The sequence below is a fragment of the Mustela nigripes genome, chromosome 5 (genome assembly GCF_022355385.1).
Source record: "Mustela nigripes isolate SB6536 chromosome 5, MUSNIG.SB6536, whole genome shotgun sequence".
NCBI classification, from domain to species: domain Eukaryota; kingdom Metazoa; phylum Chordata; class Mammalia; order Carnivora; family Mustelidae; genus Mustela; species Mustela nigripes.
The window spans coordinates 33,014,219-33,037,924 of record NC_081561.1 but is presented as its reverse complement, the minus strand read 5'-3'; the positions used below and the strand labels follow the sequence as shown (position 1 = coordinate 33,037,924).

The following is a 23,706-nucleotide window of genomic DNA, read 5'->3' as shown; positions in this document are numbered from 1 at the left end:
ACAAAGGCCAAGGGCCAGACACGTGGGCAGCTGTGGAGAGGCGGAGTTTACACCAAGGCGGAGGTGCAAAAGGACGGGGGCGGGGTCTCATTTGCATGGACGGCGCGCGGCCACCAATCCGGACAGGCGGAGCGACAGCCCGCGCGCCTTTTGGGGGCGGACTGACAGCCCCAGGGCCCTATGGAAGGCGGGTCCTGCGGCCGGCAGGGGCGGGACCGTGCCGGGCGCTGCCCGGGGGATTCGGGCCGGTTCGCGGGCGCTGCCAGTCTCGGGCGGCGGCGTCCAGCGCGCGGACGGCCTGCCGGGCGGGCTGGGGGCAGAGCAGCGCGCGGGTGAGGCAGAGAGAGACCGGGCCGAGGAGCAACCACTGCGACAGGTACCGGCGCCATGGCCATAGGGATGGGGCGGGCGGCCGCAGCGCCTCGGGAGCCGAATTCCCTCCTTCGCGGTCCGGGGGCCGCCGCGCTGCGGCGCACCCTCATGCATGGGTTCCCAGCCCCCGGAGCGGCGCTTCGGGGCGAACGGTGCCGGGCAAGCCTCGAGGCGAGCGCGCCGGGTGCCCCTAGCCCCACTGCGGAGCCCCTCTGTGACCCGCCGGCCCTCGGGGCCGGTGCTCCCTTTGGGAGGCGCGGAGTCCGGCGGCCGCGAGAGCCGCTCCCCGCCCCCGCCGCGCTCCCCCTCGCGGAGGCGAGGCCGGTCGCGCCGGCTTGTCCTCACCCGGCTTTTGTTTCCCGCCCGAGGTGACAGGTCCCGGCTCCGGCTCCCGTCGGCGGCCCCCGACTCGCCCGAGGCCCGGCGCCTGTGACCGCGACCGCCCGGAGCAGGCTGCGGGACCCGCCGAGAGCCGGGCGGCGCGTGAGCAGCAGCCGCCGCGGGCGGGAGAGAAACTTCGCCTTCTGGGGCCCGGGCGGCGGGCGAAGTCGAGCCGGGGTGAGCGGTGCGCCGGGACGCCGGGCGCGATGGAGCCGCGCACACCTGGCGGGGCCCGTGGCGGGCGAGGATAACCGAGTGTCCCGCGGCTGCCCTCCTCGCTTTCGGTTTGCGCTCCCCGGGCGGTGGGTGTGGATGCGTGTTCTCCGCCTTCACCTGCCGCCTGGGACAAGTGGCTGGGATACAGCATCCCGGTGCTCGGCCGCTCTTGGAGGGTGCCGGTGCAGCGCCGTTTTAACAGGTGATTATTCTCTTGCCAGGTGAAAGCCAGTTAAAACTTGTTCTAGGGCTCCTCATTCGGTTCACTCCTAGAATGTTAGAACTGCTTCCACTGATGTCTGAAAAGCTGTGCTGGCGATCGTATAGAAGCCAAACCCAGTATTGATTTAAAAACAAACCTAACCATTCGATGGGGTCAGCAGCGTGTAGGACGAGCTTGGAGGAACATTGTAGTCTTACTTAACAGTTCGGTTTCTGCAGTGGTGGCAAAAGCATAGTAAGGTACAAAGTAAATGGAGAATGCAGAACTCTAGATATCTGTGGTTCAGGACAGCGTGTACAACGTTTGGCCGCCATTCAGAAAATTCTGCATGAAGTAGTTTGAGCTCGTGGTTTTGGATTTACTTTTCAGGAGGATGTTTTCCATTGGAATAAGGCTTAGCGTTGAATGGGAGCTTTCTTTGCCTCGCTGAAGGTAGACAGGAGTGTTTATTTTCATTGTCTTACCATTTTGTTAGATTGTGGACAAGGGAAGAGTTAAGGCATATTTCGGTTAAGTATTTTTAATAGTCTATGGAATTCTGTCCCCCCCCCCAACTCCCGAGGGTTTTTACGTTAGAGAATTATAGTAGCTTTCTCTCTTGGTGTTTGAATCAAAATTCAAGGATAGACTTGAAAGATTTTTTTATTCTTTTAGGGAAATCTTTATTTGTGATACTTTCACTTACCATTTTCTCTTTGTCTTTCTCCCAACTGACCTCTACTTAATCTGCAGTTACGGCCCTGACCAATATAAGGCATCTACAGAAAAAAATACATTTGAAAATAATGCATAACAATTTTTAAATGTAGTTTTTACATATTTAAATTTATTTATAACACCTGATTTAGCTCAATTTTTTTCTGATGTGTCTTTATCTTCTGGGGATGATTTATATTTATTTAATAGAAGTGTTACTTCTTAAGAACAAAGTTACAGTTTTGATTTAATTATGCTACTTTATTAGTATTTTACTGAATTATAATTTTACTATTTACCTAGCTAATTAGTAACACCATTTAAAGCTGAATGCTTTAACCAATAGGCTTGTTGTGACTGGGATTTTTAAAAACAAAATCAAAGATGGTTTTATGAAATGTTTTCTGTCACTAAAACAATGGGCTTAAAGTTATGAGGTCTTTGTCTTTACAACATTTAACAGAACAAATATTTTTCTGAATCTTTAATTTTTTAGTTATGGTAGTTTAGATGAATTTCTTTTTTAAAACATAATTTTAACCAGTTCAACATGAAAAACGCAAAATACTGGATTAGGCAACTAATTAAAACTTCAGTTTTCTGTTTATTCTTGGATTGGAAGAGAACACATACTTTGGGTTATTTAGTTTCCTAAAAGTTTCTTAGCTTAGAATGAATCCGTCTAGAGAAGAAAGAACATAGTCTTTCTGTAGCTATAGAAGAAATTATTGCTATTAAAGCTAAGTTGTCTTTTTGATGCTTACGGTAGGTTGGCTGAACAGTGATTTGTCCTGTAGAGTTGGTTTTATTCTATATAGATAGTTGTAAGGAATCTTATAAGTCTGGGGGTCCTCATTGTTTTGGATGATTTAGGTGATTGTTCTTTAAAGTGTATAGGAATATACTAGTTTAACTACTGTGTGTAATTTACTATGTATAATAAGTATTATAATCTGTAACCTATGGTGATATTTAAATATACCACATATGATAAATTAAACTTATATTTCATAGTTTTATTTATATAAAAGCATAATTTAAGAACTTTATAAAGTAACTGTAATTAAAAACCCATTTTCAAATTCAGTTTTTAGGTATTTTACTGGGTTTTTTTGTCCACTTTAACTTGTGGTAGACCATATCATAAAATTATCAACCACATTTCAGTTTCAAAATTAAGCATAAGTTGAAGTCTCACATCTATATGGTAAACATTGTGAGTGTGTTTCAGTCATTTATCCTCAGGTGTGGTTCCTTTTGAATTTTGAATTTGGGAGTGGGCAAATATTTTTGAATGAATAGGACCACAAAAAAACAAGGACATTTATTAAAATAGCTAATTTGAGGAATAAATCAGATGATCCTCTTAGACATCAATGTGGCTTTATTTGACAGTAATATGCATGTCATACTGGAATATCTCTATACAGGCCCTTACTGTAATTTTTCACAATTCCTAAAGAAAAAATCTGTACTTTTAAAAAAAAGATTTTATTATTTATTAATGAGAGAGGCAGAGGGAGAACGCAGGCTCCCTGTGAGCAGGGAGTTCGACTGGGTCTTGGTCCCAGGACCCTGGTATCATTAACCTGAGCAGCAGGCAGATGCTTTACTGGCTGAGCCACCCAGGCACCCCAAGAAAAAAATCTATATTGTACATATTTTGCCACAGCAAATTCTGTAATTATTTAATACTGAACAACCAAATATGTATATTTTATAATTCTGAAACTATTTGAACTTTTTTTTTTTTTAAGATTTAAGTAATTTGGGGCACCTGGGTGGCTCAGTGTGTTAAAGCCTCTGCCTTCTGCCCAGGTCATGATCCTAGGGTCCTGGGGATCGAGCCATAGATCAGGCTCTGTGTTCAGCAGGGAGCCTGCTCCCCCCACCCCCCTGCCTGCCTCTCTGCCTACTTGTGATCTCCGTCTGTCAAATAAATAAATAAAATCTTTTTTTTATTTTTTTTTTAAAGATTTTATTTATTTATTTGACAGAGAGAAATTACAAGTACACTGAGAGGCAGGCAGAGAGAGAGAGAGGAGGAAGCAGGCTCCCCGCCGAGCAGAGAGCCCAATGCGGGACTCGATCCCAGGACCCTGAGATCATGACCTGAGCCGAAGGCAGCGGCTTAACCCACTGAGCCACCCAGGCGCCCAATAAATAAAATCTTAAAAAAAAAAAAAAAAAAAAACGATTTAAAGAAATCTGTACACCCGGTGTTGTACTTGAACCCACAATCTGGAGGTCAAGAGACACATGCTCCACCGACAGAGCCAGACAGGCACCCTGAAACTATTTAAACTTTTTAACCTAGCTGATTAATAAATTAGATTTTTTAATTATACATTTCTGAATTTTCTACAGTGCATTTTGTTTTATCAAACAATCTCTAGCTTTTATTAAAGTTTTATTAAAGAAAAAAATTTTAAGATTTTATTTATTTGACAGATCACAAGTAGACAGAGAGAGGCAAGCAGAGAGAGAGGGGGAAGCAGAGCAGAGAGCTCTGAGCAGAGAGCTGCGCAGAGAGCTGTATATTTTATAATATACAGCTGCTGACCAGAGAGCCAGATGTGGGGGTTCGATCCCAGGACCCTGAGATCATGACCTGAGCCAAAGGCAGAGGCCTAACCCACTGAGCCCCACAGGCACCCCTATTAAAGAAAAATTTTGCATGATTTACTTTTTACCAGTCTTTTGTGGTATGCTTTTAATGATACCAGAATTGCCTGGATCATTGATAACCAGGGTGCACACTTTGGTATTTTCCACATGCTGTGTCCAATTCAATATTATTGCCGCTTTAGCAATGAACACGTTTTGGCCAATGTGATGTAGTACTGTATTTCAGAGTTCCTCAAGGCAGGCAGTTGTTGGCTAGGATTACCAGTTTTGCTTGGCCATCTTTGATCATTTTGTCTGCTTGTACCCCATCATGTACTGTTCACTTATATTGAGTTGGAGCCTAGAGATAATTCACTCCAGTGACTTTTTCTTCTGTGCAGCCACCATCTTCTTGCTTTAGATGCAGGACAAACTCCAACCAAGAGCAGTCGCCAAGATGGCCAAGGAGAGAGGAATGACCTACAGGGCATTTTTAACTTCTGATAATATATCCCCAAAGTGTAAAAGAAAATGAAATCTATACACATAGGAGATTAAGTGGTTGTTAGTATGAAAGTAACTATTGATTTAAAAACAGTAACCAAGAGCGCCTCCGTGGCTCAGTGGGTTCAACCTCTGCCTTCAGCTCAGGTCATGGTCTCAGAGTCCTGGGATTGAGACCGGCATCAGCCTCTGTGCTCAGTGGGGAGCCTGCTTCTCCTCTCTCTCTGCCTGCCTCTCTGCCTACTTGTGATCTCTCTCTCTGTCAAATAAATAAATAAAATCTTAAAAAAAAATCGATAACTACTTAAGTATGACTTAATTTATGAAAAAGATACATACCAGGTAAAAGACTCTTCTGTCAGAAGAGACAGTTTAAAATTAGTTATAGTAGGTCCTTATGCACCCTTGTAACTAATCTGTGTAACAGGTTACTAAGGATATTTTAGCAGTATTTGAAACACTAAAATTCAAGTACTCAAAATGATTATATCTCGTGTTTTTTAGTGAAAAGAATGGGCCTGTACTCAGTTGAAACTTAAACATTTAAGGCTATATATAATCCTTAAATGGAGCAAGTTCATTTTATGCTTAATTTAGTATTTACTTCCAGTCTTTTGGAAAACGGCTAGTTAATGAGAATAAAGGACCACCAGAGGGAGTATGGGGTCTACACATTTATTGTATCTGTTTTCTACTCTTGGTCTGGAAGAAAAACACTTTAAAAATAAGAATAAGATTGTAATTCTTTAAAACAGGAAAAAGATAATGAAAGTTGGAGGTTGTAGCTGTTTATAGAGCTGCTGTTGTTTTTGTAAGTTAATCAAAACTGTTTTCCTAGTTTTAGAAAATGGTATAATTATTAGAAAAGTGAAAATGATGTATTTTCAGAGTGAGTAATGGGTTAAGTGAATAATCACACATCTGTGAAAGTTAAGGAACCTCCAAATGCTAAGAATGTTTTTTAAAAACGTAGTACATTAGAATTGTGTGTCCTTGAAGTTGCTCATTTTGGGGGAGGAGGAATAAAAGATGAACAAAGATCAAACATCTTTAAAACAGGGTTGTTTCCTCCTTTTATAGTTGCAAACCCTTCCTAAAGCAAGCAGTGGTAAATTTCTAGAACCATTTGTAGCATTCTGCCTCCATTTTGGCAATTTATAAGTGATGTTAAATGAGGATCCACTTCTAGTCCCTAAAAATGATCATCTAATTATCAAAAGCAGGTCTGGGAATTTCAAACAGATCTTTTAAAAAATCAGATTTGTATGTATGTTACTTAATGTTACTACCTCTGGAAATTAAAGAACCTCCTCTGCTTTCAGCTGAAAATTACGCAGTGGGATTTCAAAGTCAAGATGTGTTTGTCATAGACTTAATGCTGTAGTAAATTACTTTTTGGGATGGAGAAAACATTCTAGAGATTGAGTCCTTTTCAGAATATATTCTCCATGAAGATGGAATGGTCTTTACCCATGTTAAGTATTAGCCAATGGATTATTTCCCTGTTTAACTTTTTTAAAAAGCAAGACAATACGATAAAACTTGTAATTTTAACACATATTTTGGGTTTTACACCTTGCATAAAAAATTATTATGTAGTGGAGGTAACATTTAATATTTTGAAGTTCTAGTTTGGAGAGGAGATTTGTTATGAGAAGGAGCTATTTCATTGAAGCAGAACAGGGCAACTTAGGTGGAAAGAAATCTGTTTCTCTTTTGAAGCATTCTTGGGTTAATACATAATACTTACTAAGAAAAATTAAACAGACAGCATTCCCATCTTAGATTTATTTTCACTATGAACTTTATAAGTTTTTAAAAAATATCTTTGTTGGTTCCAGGTGGACTTCTCAGAATCTATTCATTTATATACATACTCACACAGATAAAACACCTATATTTTTTGTATTTTATATAACTATATATTTTTGTGATATGTTTATGGGCAATCAGTTCATCTTTCTATACTATATGACTTTATGGGCTCATTTATATGTTGGAACCCTCCCCTTTTTAAGTGAAATCTTATTGCATTAAGGGGAATAAAGTACATGTTTGCAAAAAGATTGATGTAAAATGTTCATGCAGCTTTTTTCATAATAGGAATGGACTACTGATTCACACAACATAAATGAATCTCAGAAATATTATTCAGAGCAAGAGAAGCGAGGCACAAGTATGTACCAAATGATGCCATTTATGAGAAATATAAGAACAGGCAAAACTTTAGGTGTGGTGATAGAAATCAGGACAGTGGCTTCTGGGTAAGGGTTGTGGTAGACTGGAAGGGGGCAAAAGGGACCTTTCTGGGGAGATAGAAGTATTCTGTAACTTGACTTTGGTAATGCTAATTCAGTGTATACTTGTTGTGTAACTTCTTATTTTCATATAATTTTTAACTTACAGAGAAGTTGCAAGGCCTAATACAAGGAACATTGAGATTCACCAGTTGTTGGTGTATGCGCTTGATCAAACTTATTGAGCTGACTACTTAAGATCTGGACACTTTACGGTATGTAATTTTTACTTTAATTAGGAAAAAAGCTACAACAATTTGAAGAGGACAGTGATCTTGTTACCTGCAAAAAGTGAAATACCTCAATTCAGACTTCATCAGTGCTTTCATAGTGATGGGGAAAAAGAGAATCTCTGTCAGCCTTCTTTTGTCTTTACATAGATGTATACACTCCGCTTCTCTCTAAAGTTTCCTAATGACCTGTTTCATTAGAAGAAATAAGATTCTGAAAATGATTGAAGGCAGAACTGCCAGCAAGGAAACCCTGCTTGATTTTGTTATCCTATGCACATCACCTAGGAAGTGAGACTGATAGCTAGCAATACTTTTCTGGGAATTGATTATTCCTGTTAGAAGAGTTGTACCCCTACAGCGTGCTAGGTTTTGCACAGACATGTATAGTTTTTATTTCTTGGAACTTACAGATGAAGAGAAGGCAAACAAATCTACTTATCATTTTTGGGTGGTGCTGTTTATCATAGAGAGGAAAGATATGCGCTTGTAAACCATATATACTACTCTTGCTTATCAGTAAGTGGTAAATCTAAGCGGTCAATTTGTTCTCTGCTAGTTGCGGTACTATCATGGTCTCAGTAGAGTGATACGACTTAAATTTCATCTATTTAAATCCTAGCTTAAACTATGATCATTGTTAAAAACTTTCAACTTTCCCCCCTCATTAGTTTATATAATTTTAAATATTTGTTTCTAATTTGTGGATATTGGCCCTTTTTTTTTTTTTTTTTTGCATCTCTGTAAAAAGTTGTTTGATTATTTACTAGAGTTGGAAGATGTTTGAGATAATATGATAGCTAACCAGCATGTCCAATGAATCAATCATTGATACTGGGAATAAATGTTTATTTTGCTTTTCGTAACTAACACATATGTTTATATGGACTATATATATATATTTTTTTTTTAACAAAAATAAAAGTTCTTTGAAGAGAAAAATAACAATTCTTCAGCGTCAGCCAACATGGGTAAATGGATTTTTTTCTTTTTAATGAACATATTTATAGTCCTCTAAAATGACAGGATGTTTTCTCCCTTTCATACACATTAAATTTGATTAATCTATTGAGAATCAATAAAACATTATTTGAAAAGTTTTTGTCTGTTAGAATTTTGTTTTGAGTTGTCAAGCCTTAACGACAGATAGAATTTTTAAGATATCTGGAGTGCCTGGGTGGCTCAGTTGGTCTTGATTTTTGGCTCAGGTGATGAGATGGAGCCCCACCTTGGGCTCTTGCTGGGGGTGGAGCCTTCTTGGGAGTCTTTTTCTCCCTCTCCCTGCCCCTCTCCGACTTGTGTTCATGCTTTCTCAAAAAAAGTTTTATTTTTTTAAAGATTTTATTTATTTATTTGACAGATAGATCACAAGTAGGCCCAGAGGCAGGCAGAGAGAGAGGGGGGAAGCAGGCTCCCCACTGAGCAGAGAGCCTGATGCGGGGCTCGATCCCAGGACCCTGGAATCATTGAAAAGAATTTTTAAAATATCTGTAGGTAGGCTTTTTAAAGACTTTTTTTTTTTAACTATGGAAGTTTTAAACTACACAGAACTGGGGAGAATAGTATTATGAACTTCCATATACCTGTTCTCCAGATTTATTAATTATCCGCATTTTGGTTAATGTTCTTTTAAGTTCTCACCACTATTGTAAAATAGTAGTAGTATTGGTGCATCAGATTTTTCTGTTTTTTCCAAAAGTTTTCTTATAAATAGAGAAACTTCAGAAGCATTGTGTTTTAGTTCAGAGGCTTGACTTTGGACAAACCATAATTTTGAAACTATTTTAATTGTTAGTTTTTTTTCCTGTTAATTCATAGCCTGAGAAAAAAATTAATTTTTTTTAGCTTTTCATTTAGAACAAAGCAGTCCAAATATTCCATATCTGTATGATAAGTATTATTCATCTGAAAGGTTAGGTTATCTTCAAAGTGTAATATCTGAGGGTTGCTATTGTCTTTTCCATAACCTTCTCTTTCTCTATAAACTTAATCATTGCTCTGCTTTCTAGACCGCAAATCTCTATCTTTTGTCTAAACTTGAGGCCCAAATTTTTACCTATGTCTTGAAACTAAATATGTTTAAATACCATCCCTGTAGCAGCTGCACACGAACACCCCTCCCCTTACCCCCAGCTGAAAAGCTCTTCCCAGTTTTCCTCTTCAGCTGTTAGTAACTTCATTATTCTTTTTTTTTTTTTTTAAAGATTTTATTTTATTTATTTGACAGAGATCACAGTAGACAGAGAGGCAGGCAGAGAGAGAGAGAGGGAAGCAGGCTCCCTGCTGAGCAGAGAGCCCGATGTGGGACTCGATCCCAGGACCCTGAGATCATGACCTGAGCCGAAGGCAGCAGCTTAACCCACTGAGCCACCCAGGCACCCAGTCACTTCATTATTCTTGTTGGTTATTTTTACTCTTACTTCCTAAATTCATTGAGTCACTAAAATAGTTTGTTTCTAACTTTATAATGACTCTTTTAATCTTTTTGTCCTTTTCATTTTCAGTATAATAATCTTGATTTGGTTAAGATGTTAAAGCAGGAGATTGTTCCTAATCTAGAATGAACTTCATGTACATAATAAAGGAAGCTATGTTCCTAAAGTAAACGAAGACATTTTCTTCCCTTCCAGAGAAGGCTTCAGTCAGCCTTCTATAGGCAAACACATCAGTATTAAGGCCTATGTGTTCACTGTATTTAAGCTAAGGTTCTATTTTAGACTTTAGGATCAGTTCAAATACCCTGGAGTACAGTGGCTGGCAGGGCCCACAGTTTATGGGGGGAGCAGTGTGTAAATAACAGACTTCATGAGGCCACAGCCTAGGATGAGTTCCTTCCAGCCCAACGTATCTTGAAGTGCTTTTCAGTGGAGGAAATTCTAAGTGTACATAACACATTTTCAGGACTTCCTGGTGTTTTTAAGGCTAAAGGTAAGAGTCTATGGGCTTATGTTAAAACTTCTCCCTCACGCCATATTTCCTGGTCAAGATAGTTTCTGTCTAAAAGCCACCTTTGCTGGAAGTGACAGGATACTCTCTTCATTTCTTTTCTTTACAGACTCCTGGCATTGATGTTTGTCAGAAAGATAGGAACCTGTGGTTAGTTAGGAGGGCATAAAATAGAAACGGGAAAATAAGTTATATCCATTGCATTTCCCACTAGCTGTCATCCAGCCTCCAGGGGTCTTGGGCTTGATTCCTTTCCCAGTGGATTGTAGTTTATCAGTTTGGCTGGCTTTTGATCAGCTTTCGGAGATCTTTTTTCTTTTCTTTTTATAAATTTTTTATTTTTTATAAACATATATTTTTATCCCCAGGGGTACAGGTCTGTGAATCACCAGGTTTACACACTTCACAGCACTCACCAAATCACATACCCTCCCCAATGTCCATAATCCCACCCCCTTCTCCCAAACCCCCTCCCCCCGGCAACCCTCAGTTTGTTTTGTGAGATTAAGAGTCACTTATGGTTTGTCTCCCTCCCAATCCCATCTTGTTTCATTTATTCTTCTTCTACCCACTTAAGCCTCCATGTTGCATCACCACTTCCTCATATCAGGGAGATCATATGATAGTTGTCTTTCTCTGCTTGACTTATTTCGCTAAGCATGATACGCTCTAGTTCCATCCATGTTGTTGCAAATGGCAAGATTTCATTTCTTTTGATGGCTGCATAGTATTCCATTGTGTATATATACCACATCTTCTTGATCCATTCATCTGTTGATGGACATCTAGGTTCTTTCCATAGTTTGGCTATTGTGGACATTGCTGCTATAAACATTCGGGTGCATGTGTCCCTTTGGATCACTACATTTGTATCTTTAGGGTAAATACCCAATAGTGCAATTGCTGGGTCATAGGGCAGTTCTATTTTCAACATTTTGAGGAACCTCCATGCTGTTTTCCAGAGTGGCTGCACCAGCTTGCATTCCCACCAACAGTGTAGGAGGGTTCCCCTTTCTCCGCATCCTCGCCAGCATCTGTCATTTCCTGACTTGTTGATTTTAGCCATTCTGACTGGTGTGAGGTGATATCTCATTGTGGTTTTGATTTGTATTTCCCTGATGCCGAGTGATATGGAGCACTTTTTCATGTGTCTGTTGGCCATCTGGATGTCTTCTTTGCAGAAATGTCTGTTCATGTCTTCTGCCCATTTCTTGATTGGATTATTTGTTCTTTGGGTGTTGAGTTTGCTAAGTTCTTTATAGATTCTGGACACTAGTCCTTTATCTGATATGTCGTTTGCAAATATCTTCTCCCATTCTGTCAGTTGTCTTTTGATTTTGTTAACTGTTTCCTTTGCTGTGCAAAAGCTTTTGATCTTGATGAAATCCCAGTAGTTCATTTTTTCCCTTGCTTCCCTTGCCTTTTGCGTTGTTCCTAGGAAGATGTTGCTGCGGCAGAGGTCGAAGAGGTTGCTGCCCGTGTTCTCCTCAAGGATTTTGATGGATTCCTTTCGTACATTGAGGTCCTTCATCCATTTTGAGTCTATTTTTGTGTGTGGTGTAAGGAAATGGTCCAATTTCATTTTTCTGCATGTGGCTGTCCAATTTTCCCAGCACCATTTATTGAAAAGGCTGTCTTTTTTCCATTGGACATTCTTTCCTGCTTTGTCGAAGATTAGTTGACCATAGATTTGAGGGTCTATTTCTGGGCTCTCTATTCTGTTCCATTGATCTATGTGTCTGTTTTTGTGCCAGTACCATGCTGTCTTGATGATGACAGCTTTGTAATAGAGCCTGAAGTCCGGAATTGTGATGCCACCAACGTTGGCTTTCTTTTTCAATATCCCTTTGGCTATTCGAGGTCTTTTCTGGTTCCATATAAATTTTAGAATTATTTGTTCCATTTCTTTGAAAAAGATGGATGGTACTTTGATAGGAATTGCATTAAATGTGTAGATTGCTTTAGGTAGCATAGACATTTTCACCATATTTATTCTTCCAATCCAGGAGCATGGAACATTTTTCCATTTCTTTGTGTCGTCCTCAATTTCTTTCATGAGTACTTTATAGTTTTCTGAGTATAGATTCTGTGTCTCTTTGGTTAGGTTTATTCCTAGGTATCTTATGGTTTTGGGTGCAATTGTAAATGGGATTGACTCCTTAATTTCTCTTTCTTCTGTCTTGCTGTTGGTGTAGAGAAATGCAACTGATTTCTGTGCATTGATTTTATATCCTGACACTTTACTGAATTCCTGTATAAGTTCTAGCAGTTTTGGAGTGCAGTCTTTTGGGTTTTCCACATATAGTATCATATCATCTGCGAAGAGTGATGATTTGACTTCTTCTTTGCCGATTTGGATGCCTTTAATTTCCTTTTGTTGTCTGATTGTTGAGGCTAGGACCTTTAGTACTATGTTGAATAGCAGTGGTGATAATGGACATCCCTGCCGTGTTCCTGACCTTAGCGGAAAAGCTTTCAGTTTTTCTCCATTGAGAATGATATTTGCGGTGGGTTTTTCATAGATGGCTTTGATATTGAGGTATGAGCCCTCTATCCCTACACTTTGAAGAGTTTTGATCAGGAAGGGATGCTGTACTTTGTCAAATGCTTTTTCAGCATCTATTGAGAGTATCATATGGTTCTTGTTATTTCTTTTATTGATGTGTTGTATCACATTGACTGATTTGCAGATGTTGAACCAACCTTGCAGCCCTGGAATAAATCCCACTTGGTCGTGGTGAATAATCTTTTTAATGTACTGTTGAATCCTATTGGCTAGTATTTTGTTGAGTATTTTCGCATCTGTGTTCATCAAGGATATTGGTCTATAGCTCTCTTTTTTGGTGGGATCCTTGTCTGGTTTTGGGATCAAGGTGATGCTGGCCTCATAAAATGAGTTTGGAAGTTTTCCTTCCATTTCTATTTTTTGGAACAGTTTCAGGAGAATAGGAATTAGTTCTTCTTTAAATGTTTGGTAGAATTCCCCCGGGAAGCCGTCTGGCCCTGGGCTTTTGTTTGTTTGGAGATTTTTAATGACTGTTTCAATCTCCTTACTGGTTATGGGTCTGTTCAGGCTTTCTATTTCTTCCTGGTTCAGTTGTGGTAGTTTATATGTTTCTAGGAATGCATCCATTTCTTCCAGATTGTCAAATTTATTGCCGTAGAGTTGCTCATAGTATGTTCTTATAATAGTTTGTATTTCTTTGGTGTTAGTTGTGATCTCTCCTCTTTCATTCATGATTTTATTTATTTGGGTCCTTTCTCTTTTCTTTTTGATAAGTCTGGCCAGGGGTTTATCAATTTTATTAATTCTTTCAAAGAAGCAGCTCCTAGTTTCGTTGATTTGTTCTATTGTGTTTTTGGTTTCTATTTCATTGATTTCTGCTCTGATCTTTATGATTTCTCTTCTCCTGCTGGGCTTAGGGTTTCTTTCTTGTTCTTTCTCCAGCTCCTTTAGGTGTAGGGTTAGGTTGTGTACCTGAGACCTTTCTTGTTTCTTTTTTTTTTTTTTTTTTTAAAGATTTTATTTATTTATTTGACAGAGAGAGATCACAAGTAGGCAGAGACTCAGGCAGAGAGAGAGAGAGAGGAGGAAGCAGGCTCCCTGCTGAGCAGAGAACCCGATGCGGGACTCGATCCCAGGACCCTGAGATCATGACCTGAGCCGAAGGCAGCGGCTTAACCCACAGAGCCACCCAGGCGCCCACCTTTCTTGTTTCTTGAGAAAGGCTTGTACCGCTATATATTATTTTCCTCTCAGGACTGCCTTTGTTGTGTCCCACAGGTTTTGAACCGGTGTATTTTCATTATCATTTGTTTCCATGATTTTTTTCAATTCTTCTTTAATTTCCCGGTTGACCCATTCATTCTTTAGAAGGATGCTGTTTAGTCTCCCATGTATTTGGATTCTTTTCAAACTTCCTTTTGTGGTTGAGTTCTAGCTTTAGAGCATTGTCGTCTGAAAATATGCAGGGAATGATCCCAATCATTTGATACCGGTTGAGTCCTGATTTAGGACCGAGGATGTGATCTATTCTGGAGAATGTTCCATGTGCACTTAAGAATGTGTATTCTGTTGCTTTGGGATGAAATGTTCTGAATATATCTGTGATGTCCCATCTGGTCCAGTGTGTCATTTAAGGCCTTTATTTCCTTGCTGATCTTTTGCTTGGATGATCTGTCCATTTCAGTGAGGGGAGTGTTAAAGTCCCCTACTATTATTGTATTATTGTTGATGTGTTTCTTTGATTTTGTTATTAATTGGTTTATATAGTTGGCTGCTCCCACGTTGGGGGCATAGATATTTAAAATTGTTAAATCTTCTTGTTGGACAGACCCTTTGAGTATGATAAAGTGTCCTTCCTCATCTCTTATTATAGTCTTTGGCTTAAAATCTAATTGATCTGATATAAGGATTGCCACTCCTGCTTTCTTCTGATGTCCATTAGCATGGTAAATTCTTTTCCACCCCCTTACTTTAAATCTGGAGGTGTCTTCGGACTTAAAATGAGTTTCTTGGAGGCAACATATAGATGGGTTTTGCTTTTTTATCCATTCTGATACCCTGTGTCTTTTGACAGGGGCATTTAGCCCATTAACATTCAGGGTAACTATTGAGAGATATGAATTTAGTGCCATTGTATTGCCTGTAAGGTGACTGTTACTGTATATGGTCTCTGTTCCTTTCTGATCTACCACTTGTAGGCTCTCTCTTTGCTTAGAGGACCCCTTTCAATATTTCCTGTAGAGCTGGTTTGGTGTTTGCAAATTCTTTCAGTTTTTGTTTGTCCTGGAAGCTTTTAATCTCTCCTTCTATTTTCAATGATAGCCTAGCTGGATATAGTATTCTTGGCTGCATGTTTTTCTCGTTTAGTGCTCTGAAAATATCATGCCAGCTCTTTCTGGCCTGCCAGGTCTCTGTGGATAAGTCAGCTGCCAATCTAATATTTTTACCATTGTATGTTACAGACTTCTTTTCCCGGGCTGCTTTCAGGATTTTCTCTTTGTCACTGAGACTTGTAAATTTTACTATTAGGTGACGGGGTGTGGGCCTATTCTTATTGATTTTTGAGGGGCGTTCTCTGAACCTCCTGAATTTTGATGCTCATTCCCTTTGCCATATTGGGGAAATTCTCCCCAATAATTCTCTCCAGTATACCTTCTGCTCCCCTCTCTCTTTCTTCTTCTTCTGGAATCCCAATTATTCTAATGTTGTTTCGTCTTATGGTGTCACTTATCTCTCGAATTCTCCCCTGTGGTCCAGTAGCTGTTTGTCCCTCTTTTGCTCAGCTTCTTTATTCTCTGTCATTTGGTCTTCTATATCACTTATTCTTTCTTCTGCCTCATTTATCCTAGCAGTGAGAGCCTCCATTTTTGATTGCACCTCATTAATAGCTTTTTTGATTTCAACTTGGTTAGACTTTAGTTCTTTTATTTCTCCAGAAAGGGCTTTTATATCTCTCGAGAGGGTTTCTCTAATATCTTCCATGCTTTTTTCGAGCCCGGCTAGAACCTTGAGAATTGTCATTCTGAACTCTAGATCTGACATATTACCAATGTCTGTATTGATTAGGTCCCTAGCCTTCAGTACTGCCTCTTGTTCTTTTTTTTGTGTTGAATTTTTCCGTCTTGTCATTTTGTCCAGATAAGAGTATATGAAGGGGCAAGTAAAATACTAAAAGGGTGGCAACAACCCCAGGAAAATATGCTTTAAACAAATTAGAAGAGATCCAAAATCGTGAGGGGGGAGAAGGGGGGTAAAAAGAGGTTCAATAAAGAAGAAAGGAAAAAAAAAAAGAAAAAAGAAAAAAAAAAAGAAAAGAATTTAAAAAAAGGAAAACACCTTTCAGAAAGTGGTTGTTTTTCTGTTCCAGAATTGCTGTTCTTCTTCTCTTCGATCTGCCGATGGATTTTCAGGTGTTTGCAATCTTTAGATACGCGATCTAGCTGATCTCCGGCTAGCTGAAGTAGTCTCAGCCTGCTACTTCTCCGCCATCTTGACTCCTCCTCTCGGAGATCTTTTTTCTTTATGCTCTTCTGGGAAATGTTTGAATCTCCTGGTAAGAACCAGGACCCTATTTGAGATTACTGACTTTGGGAATAAAAGAATAAAATTCCATATTGCTTTAACCTAATCCAGAATGGTTATTTTCTTCTAAGGGAATTAGCAATAATAAGTAGATTGTGAGATGCTTATGCAGAAACTAATTAATAGTTATTAAGATCGGAAAATGGAGGAGTAAAATACATTTCTAGGAAGCTTAGTTTGGTAGGTGTAGACATTGGGGTGAGATTCAGTAGCCATTTGTTCTTAGGCAATTTAAAATCAACCTTTCTGAGCCTTATTTTAATTGTAAAATGGGTGGGTTGGATTAGGTAGTACTTTAAGGTTTCTTTGCAGCTCTGAAATTCTAAAATGAATGGTTTCTTGGAAAAAATCTAATTTATATACTATTTCTAGTAAATGGTTTTTCATTTTTTTTTTTATAAAGAAAAAAATATATATATATTTAGGATATCTAGCTCCTTTTTTCCTTTTCCTTGCCTCTAAAGGAAATAGAAGGAATATATATATTTTTTCCTTCTATTTCCTTTAGCCTTTTCCTTCTTTTTTTCTTTTTTCCTTTTTCTTTTCCTTTTTCCTTTTCCTAGCCTCTAAAGGAAATAGAGGCTTTTTCCTTTAGAGGCTAGGAAAAGGAAAAAAGGAGCCAAATATCCTAAAATGGATTAGATTTTGGTATTATTTATCTTTGTTTCTCCACTGAATTTATGCTGGACTCTACTTTCTACCTTATATTTGTGCACATTTTCTTGCTTTTTCTTTCATTTACACTGTAACTTTCATATCCCTCTTTTCGGTACTGATTTTTTCTAGCTGTTTTTCAGTACTCATTTCATTATGGGCATGGAATCTATCAGATATACCCTTGAGTCTGAGATATCACTAAATTAAATTTAGATATCCTAATGGTTGTTAGGATTAATGGGACCCTTCTACTCTATAATACAAAAGCTTAGAGAGAGGAGTCTGAGCATAAAGGAAGTGAGGGAGCCTGAAGGGAGTGTGAGTGATGTGGAAGAGCGTTTCCCAGGATTATTCTGATATATATATTTTTAAAGATTTTATTTACTTATTTGACAGAGAGACAGATCACAAGTAGGCAGAGAGGCAGGCAGAGAGATAGAGGGAAGCAGGCTTCCCACTGAGCAGAGAGCCCAATGTGGGACTCGATCCCAGGACCCTGGGATCATGACCTGAGCTGAAGGCAGAGACTTTAGCCCACTGAGGCACACAGGCACCCCATTCTGATATTTTGATTTAAAATATAAGTTAACATTTTTAAGTTGGTGATGGTGACTCTGCCAGTGATAGGACAGTTTGGTCCCAAAGTCCTGCTGAACTACAAATTTCTTGGGGGCAACAGCTGCACCTCTGGTCCTGAATCCTTATTGTTCAGAGTCATGCCGCAGAGTAAGTGCAAGTTGAACTTCACTGTAGTTAGGACTGATTCTTCAAGGTGTTCTGTGGTGCACTGCAGATGAAGAGTGTGGTACAGACTCTTAAGTAAGACTATCCTTACACTGTGAAATTGAATAACATATATAGCTTCTCTGAGCCTCATTTCCTCATTTGCAGTATTGAGGAGGGGCAGTTGTGAGCATTAAATGAGACTGTACATATAAAGGCACTCAACCCAGAGTCTCGTATATGTCTCCGATATGTTGACGAAATGTCATTTATAGTTACATTAATAAGCACTTTCAGATTTCAGATACTAGCTTCTCTTAGGTTCTAAGTAGCATTGTTGCAGAATAAGTGAGAAAAAAGCCTGTTCTTAGAATACGTGCACAAAAGATAAATAACAACCTAGGTTCAATGGTAAGTCATAAATGAGTGGTTTACTTAAGGACTCAAGAGACAAGAATGATTGTTAAGCAGCTGAGAACTTCAGAAAGGTGACAGAACTTGATCTGAGCTTTGAAGGACTAGTTATCAAGTTCAGAGGACAGTCTCCTTGGAACCGTGTTGGAATCCTAGCTCTGCTGCTGTGTAACCTTAAGCGAGTTACATGACCTCCCTCCTAGGACTGTTGAGAGAATTAAATGAGCTGATACATGTCAAATACTGAGAATGGTGCTTCAAATATGATTAAAGCATGATAAATTATTAGTATAAGTTGAGAGAAGAGAAAATACATTTCAGAAAGCATTGAGTGATATTGAAGGGGAGATAGTCTAGGTTTGTTTGAAGTGATGAAGTCAGATTGACTGAGAGGAATAATCTGTGGGAAGATAGTTGGTGATTATGTTAGGGCAGAGTTATGAATGATCAAGCCAGGTATTATGAGGTCCTCTCCGTATGTACTGAGGGAACGTGGGGAGGATTTCTTGGGTTATTTGTGAGGTGTTCTTGTGTGTTATAGACAATGTTTCTAAGTCTGTTATCTCTGGCATTTCTCGCTTTATTTCCTGATTGCAGTATAACTGAAACTTGTATTCAAACTAATTTTGACAATAAAGCTCATGATCTTCTATCATGAACCGTTTGTCCACTTCTTTTTATAAACATGAATTTTGGACTTTTTTCTCTCCATATTCCATGTGCATTATCCTTATTCCTTTTCTGCAGATTTTTGTCTCCATCCTCAGAAGCCCCAGGCTGGATCCTAAATCGCTAGAGCCTTAAAGTAGAAAGAGTCAGGGAGACAGAGAGGAAGGGAGGGAAATAACCTCTAGTCCAGCCATCTTGCCTTTCAGATGAGGACATTGAGGTCCAGAGGAAGTAAAATCACATGTTCAAGATCCACAGCTAATTACTGAGCAGGCCTGTACCTTTTAGAGCTAAACTAGGGCTGGTTTTTTTTTTTTTTTTTTTTAACTGTCGGGCCTAGTGTGATTCTCAGCCGTGTGGGTGGAATTTATAATAGTACTACTGATAATTTTTCTACTAATTGCTATTAAAAACCAAGATAAAAAATATTTTTACCACTAGGAAAAATGTGACAGTAATTCACACATCTTAATGAGAAGTCCATGATTACATTTCTTGTATGAGCATTACTATTCTTAAAGTAATATTTGACACCAAGGCTCCAAAATCTGCCTTAAGAAGAAAAGGGTTTCTTTCTTTCGTTTTTAGAGATTTAAATTATAAATACAATAGTGTTGTAATCATAAATAGCATTTTCAAAAAGAAATGGGCTTTTTGTTTCTATCATTTTACAGATTGATGTGCTGGTAAGATTAGCATGAAGAGTTGGGAGCTGTTGTTCTTTGACCTCCGGGCCTCCAACCCAATACTTGTAGTACAGTAGTCTCTCAAGTTTACACATTTTCTAGCTTCTTAGATTTTAGTATATGCCACACATCATCGTGAAAAACTTGTTTAAACATTGTTTTGTACACTGTTTTCCTGTGGAGATGCAGTGGGGTGGAAGATCTGTAAAATCCTAAGCTTAGTTTCACTCTAGATGCTCAATAAATACCCCCTTTTTACAGAGTAATTTTTTTCCTCATATATAAATAATGTCTCTTCCTAGCCAGCAAATAAATCATTATCAAACTTGTTTTTTTTTCCCCCTTGAAGTGTATTGTTTAAACTTAGGCAAGATGGCCTTCCTGCATTTGGAAAATTTGCATGGTGTACAAATACTTTTTTGTCACTTTAAGCATAATTTTATCATGAAATCATTTTGTAGCTGGTAATAATGTTCTGTATTCTTCCCCATGATTACAGAAAGAAACAGGTGTGGGTTACGTAAAGATGCCCCGGACCTTTGCTTATCCTGCTATATTCCTTCAAAGATAGTAGGCTTCTGGACTAGATTCATTTTTACTAAAATACGAATTTTTCTTATTTTCAAATACTGTGAAGTTGAATTGTATAATCCAAGTGTATACAAAAAAATTTTTTTTCATGTCCTCAAAGCTTTGTATCAGTCAGATCGCTTACTTCTATTTCCCATGGTTTGATTTCTTTTTTCCTGTCTTCATTTTTTTTAAGGGAGAAGGGAATTTTTTTTTCTCTGTCTTATAATCTGCAACTTCTTTTGTATTCGGAGGATTCTTTAGGTAGAAGCCCTGCAATTCTTGTACATTTGAGAAAGAAAGAGACTGTTGATGTTGTAACTTTTATATCAGTAATATGATTTACATTTCCATTTTTATAAATCATTAAATTCCTGTTATTGCTATGTTAACTGTCATGTACCATTTATATATGCTATAGTTATGTTTGGTCATACTGAGTTCATCCACTGTTGTCAAAAGTGGAAATATCACGGCTGGGGTGTGTTTATATATTGCCTCTGGAGTTGTAGCCATTGACGAATAGGAAACTGAAAGCTGAAAGTTCAGGAAATGTATTGAGACTTTGTGGAAAAAATATATATGATACTTAACTGCTAAAATTCATAGGCATTTGAAGATTAAAATGTTTATATATGAGTTTAGTTAGAGATGAATATTGTGGATTCTTAAAACAATGCTATCAGATAGTAATAGATGCAGCGTGTGCATTGTAGGCCAGGAAAGTTTTGCAATGCTAGAGAAAAATGCAACAGATTATTATGTGTTCAACTATATGCTTTCAAGAAAAAAAAAAACAGTTGGCACATCTGTCAAATTCTTCAAGGATGTCATATTTTCAGAGACTTGCAGTTTTGGTTATAGTTTAGTTTTTGGGAAGGGGAGGTCTCTATATTACAAAGTAGCCCATTTTACTCTTAGGAAGTTCTAATGGCTTAAGTTTTATTTTCTCATTTTGAATTGAACTTTGTTTCCCTATAATTTATTAATATATTCTATTCTGTAATTTTTTTAGTGTTGAAAATAAGATAATAATTGATCAAAATTACTGAAATTACTTAAATTTAAATGTATGCAAGGTTTTTTTTTTTTTAATGAGGCATTTTAGGTGCCTCATAAAATACTATGCATAATAACCTTTATTTTTGAACTTATTTTTTAAAATTTTTGTCAGAGGAGATATGATTAATGTATATGTCTGGTAACCTGTATTTTCTCTTACTGTACTTACCTATTTTAACAGGTTGTGGTTTATATGGATTCAACATTTTTACTCGTTGAGACAAGTAGGAAGTTTTCAATCCTAGAAATGGGGAATTTTTTGAATATTGTATTTTCGTTGCTCTTCTGTTGTATATTTCAACAAAAGGGGTGACTAATGACTATTTCACAGCCACATGAAATGAGAATTCTATTTATTATTATGTTCTTTTTAGGAATTTTAGCTGCATTATATGTCTGTGGTTATGGTCACTTTAGTAGTCTCATTAAAATTAGCCTCTTTTCAAGATTGATTTTGGTTTGTATCTGTTAAGGTCATACGTTCACCTCTGAACCATTTTGGCAGCTAAGGGAATAGAAAGCAATGGCTTGGCAAAGATTCGAGACTACTGGTTCCACTCCAGGAGGTGAGCAGTGGCTCCCTACTAGAAAGTCTCAGAATGCTGTTTCTAGAAGAAGAGGGGGAGAAATGGACTTGGGGCTGACAAGACAAGGAGTCTCAATAAGGTCAGACCACAAACAGACTGGGATGGAAGGATAAGAAGTTGAACTTCATATGGTAGTTGCTCTGTTTTTGCAGTAGACAGTTTTTTCAAGAACAAGAATTTACTGTTATTATACTTCTCGTATATGTTCTATTCTATAGCTTCTTTTTTTTTTTCTTTAAAGATTTTATTTATTTGACAGAGATCACAGTAGGCAGAGAGGCAGGCAGAGAGAGAAGAGGAAGCAAACTTCTTGCAGAGCAGAGAGCCCTATGTGGGCCTTGATCCCAAGACCTTGGGATCATGACCTAAGCCGAAGGCAGAGGCTTTAATGCTCTGAGCCACCCAGGCACCCCTTATTCTAGAGCTTCTTAAGCAGTACATGTTCATTGTACAAAAATTTAGTTAATGTGTATAAATTAGTGATGAAAATTAATATTTCGTATAACATTTTTTCCCTCCTCATATGTTCTTAATTTCTCTTAAACTTCATTTAGCATCTAGCCTAATTCTTATATATTTGGAAGTGTGCTTGTTGAACTATTCTATTTATAAATTGTGCTTCTGATAACTTAAAATTAATTATGACAGGAATAGGAGTCCTTTTTAAAAGATTTTGTTTTTATTTGATATAATTTACCTATTAATTTGTATCTATTTTATGGGGAACTGTAAGCATGAGAGCAGATAGATACCTAGAAGTCAGAGTGGCTTTTACTGGGAAAATGGGAAAAATAGAGACCTAAATTCCTTTGTTAGCTCTTTGAGGGCTTGATCTAGTTTTGTCTTGTTCATCATTATGTCTATATCCTCAGGCACAGTGCTTGGCACATAGGAATTGTTCTGTAAATGATTGTTGAATGAATGGATGAGTTTTTCATTAAGCATTGAGTGGCTTGTATTTCCTGCACTGTGGGTGATCGAGATCGGTTATGTGCATCCAACATTAAGAACTTTTGCTATTTACAGCCTTTTTTTCTTTTGAAAATTTATTATTGAATTAAAAATTTTAAGTTTTAAATTTCAATTAAAATTTATAATTGACATGCAATGTTATAATAGTTTCAGGTGTACTATATATATATATATTTTTTTTAAAGATTTATTTATTTATTTGACAGAGAGAGATTACAAGTAGGCAGAGAGGCAGACAGAGAGAGAGAGGAGGAAGCAGGCTCCCTGCCGAGCAGAGAGCCCGATGCGGGACTCGATCCCAGGACCCTGGGATCATGACCTGAGCCGAAGGCAGCGGCTTAACCCACTGAGCCACCCAGGCGCCCCTATATATTTTTAAAAATTTTATTTATTAGAGTGTGTGCACAGGAAGGCATGTATTGAGGGAGGGCAGAGAGAATCTCAAGCACAGTCTCAAGTTGGTTTGGCACTGAGTCCATGACCTGAGCTGAATTTATGAGTTGACCCCCCTAACCAACTGAGCTGCCTAGGTGCTCCTCGGGTGTATATGTTGATTCAGCAATTCATTGCACTGCTCAGTGCCCTCCATAGTAAGTGTAGTCACCCTCTGTGACCATACAAAGTTATTGCAGTGTTATTGACTATATTCTCTATGCTGTACTTTTCATCTTCATGACTTAATTATTTTATAACTGAAATTTTGTACCTCTTAATCCGTTTCATCTATTTCACCCATCCTCCCACCCATCTCCCCTCTGGTAACCACTAGGTTGTTCTCTGAATTTAAGAATCTGTTTTAGGGGGTA

The 23,706-nt window shown here is 38.4% G+C and overlaps 1 protein-coding gene across 5 annotated transcripts in view; it reads left to right on the top strand.

Moving 5' to 3' along the window:
* Window positions 1–247: 247 nt before the first annotated feature.
* The window catches only part of FKBP5 (FKBP prolyl isomerase 5), a 118,788-nt gene continuing 95,329 nt past the window's right edge, over window positions 248–23,706 (top strand). For 4 of the 5 annotated variants that reach the window (XM_059400107.1, XM_059400103.1, XM_059400104.1 and 1 more), the window contains exons 1-2: window positions 248–376; window positions 7,406–7,511. The gene's annotated coding sequence lies outside the window, so the exon portion shown is untranslated. Of the gene's footprint in view, window positions 377–1,080; window positions 1,172–7,405; window positions 7,512–23,706 lie in introns of those variants that run through there. The other variant, XM_059400106.1, reaches the window with a different exon arrangement.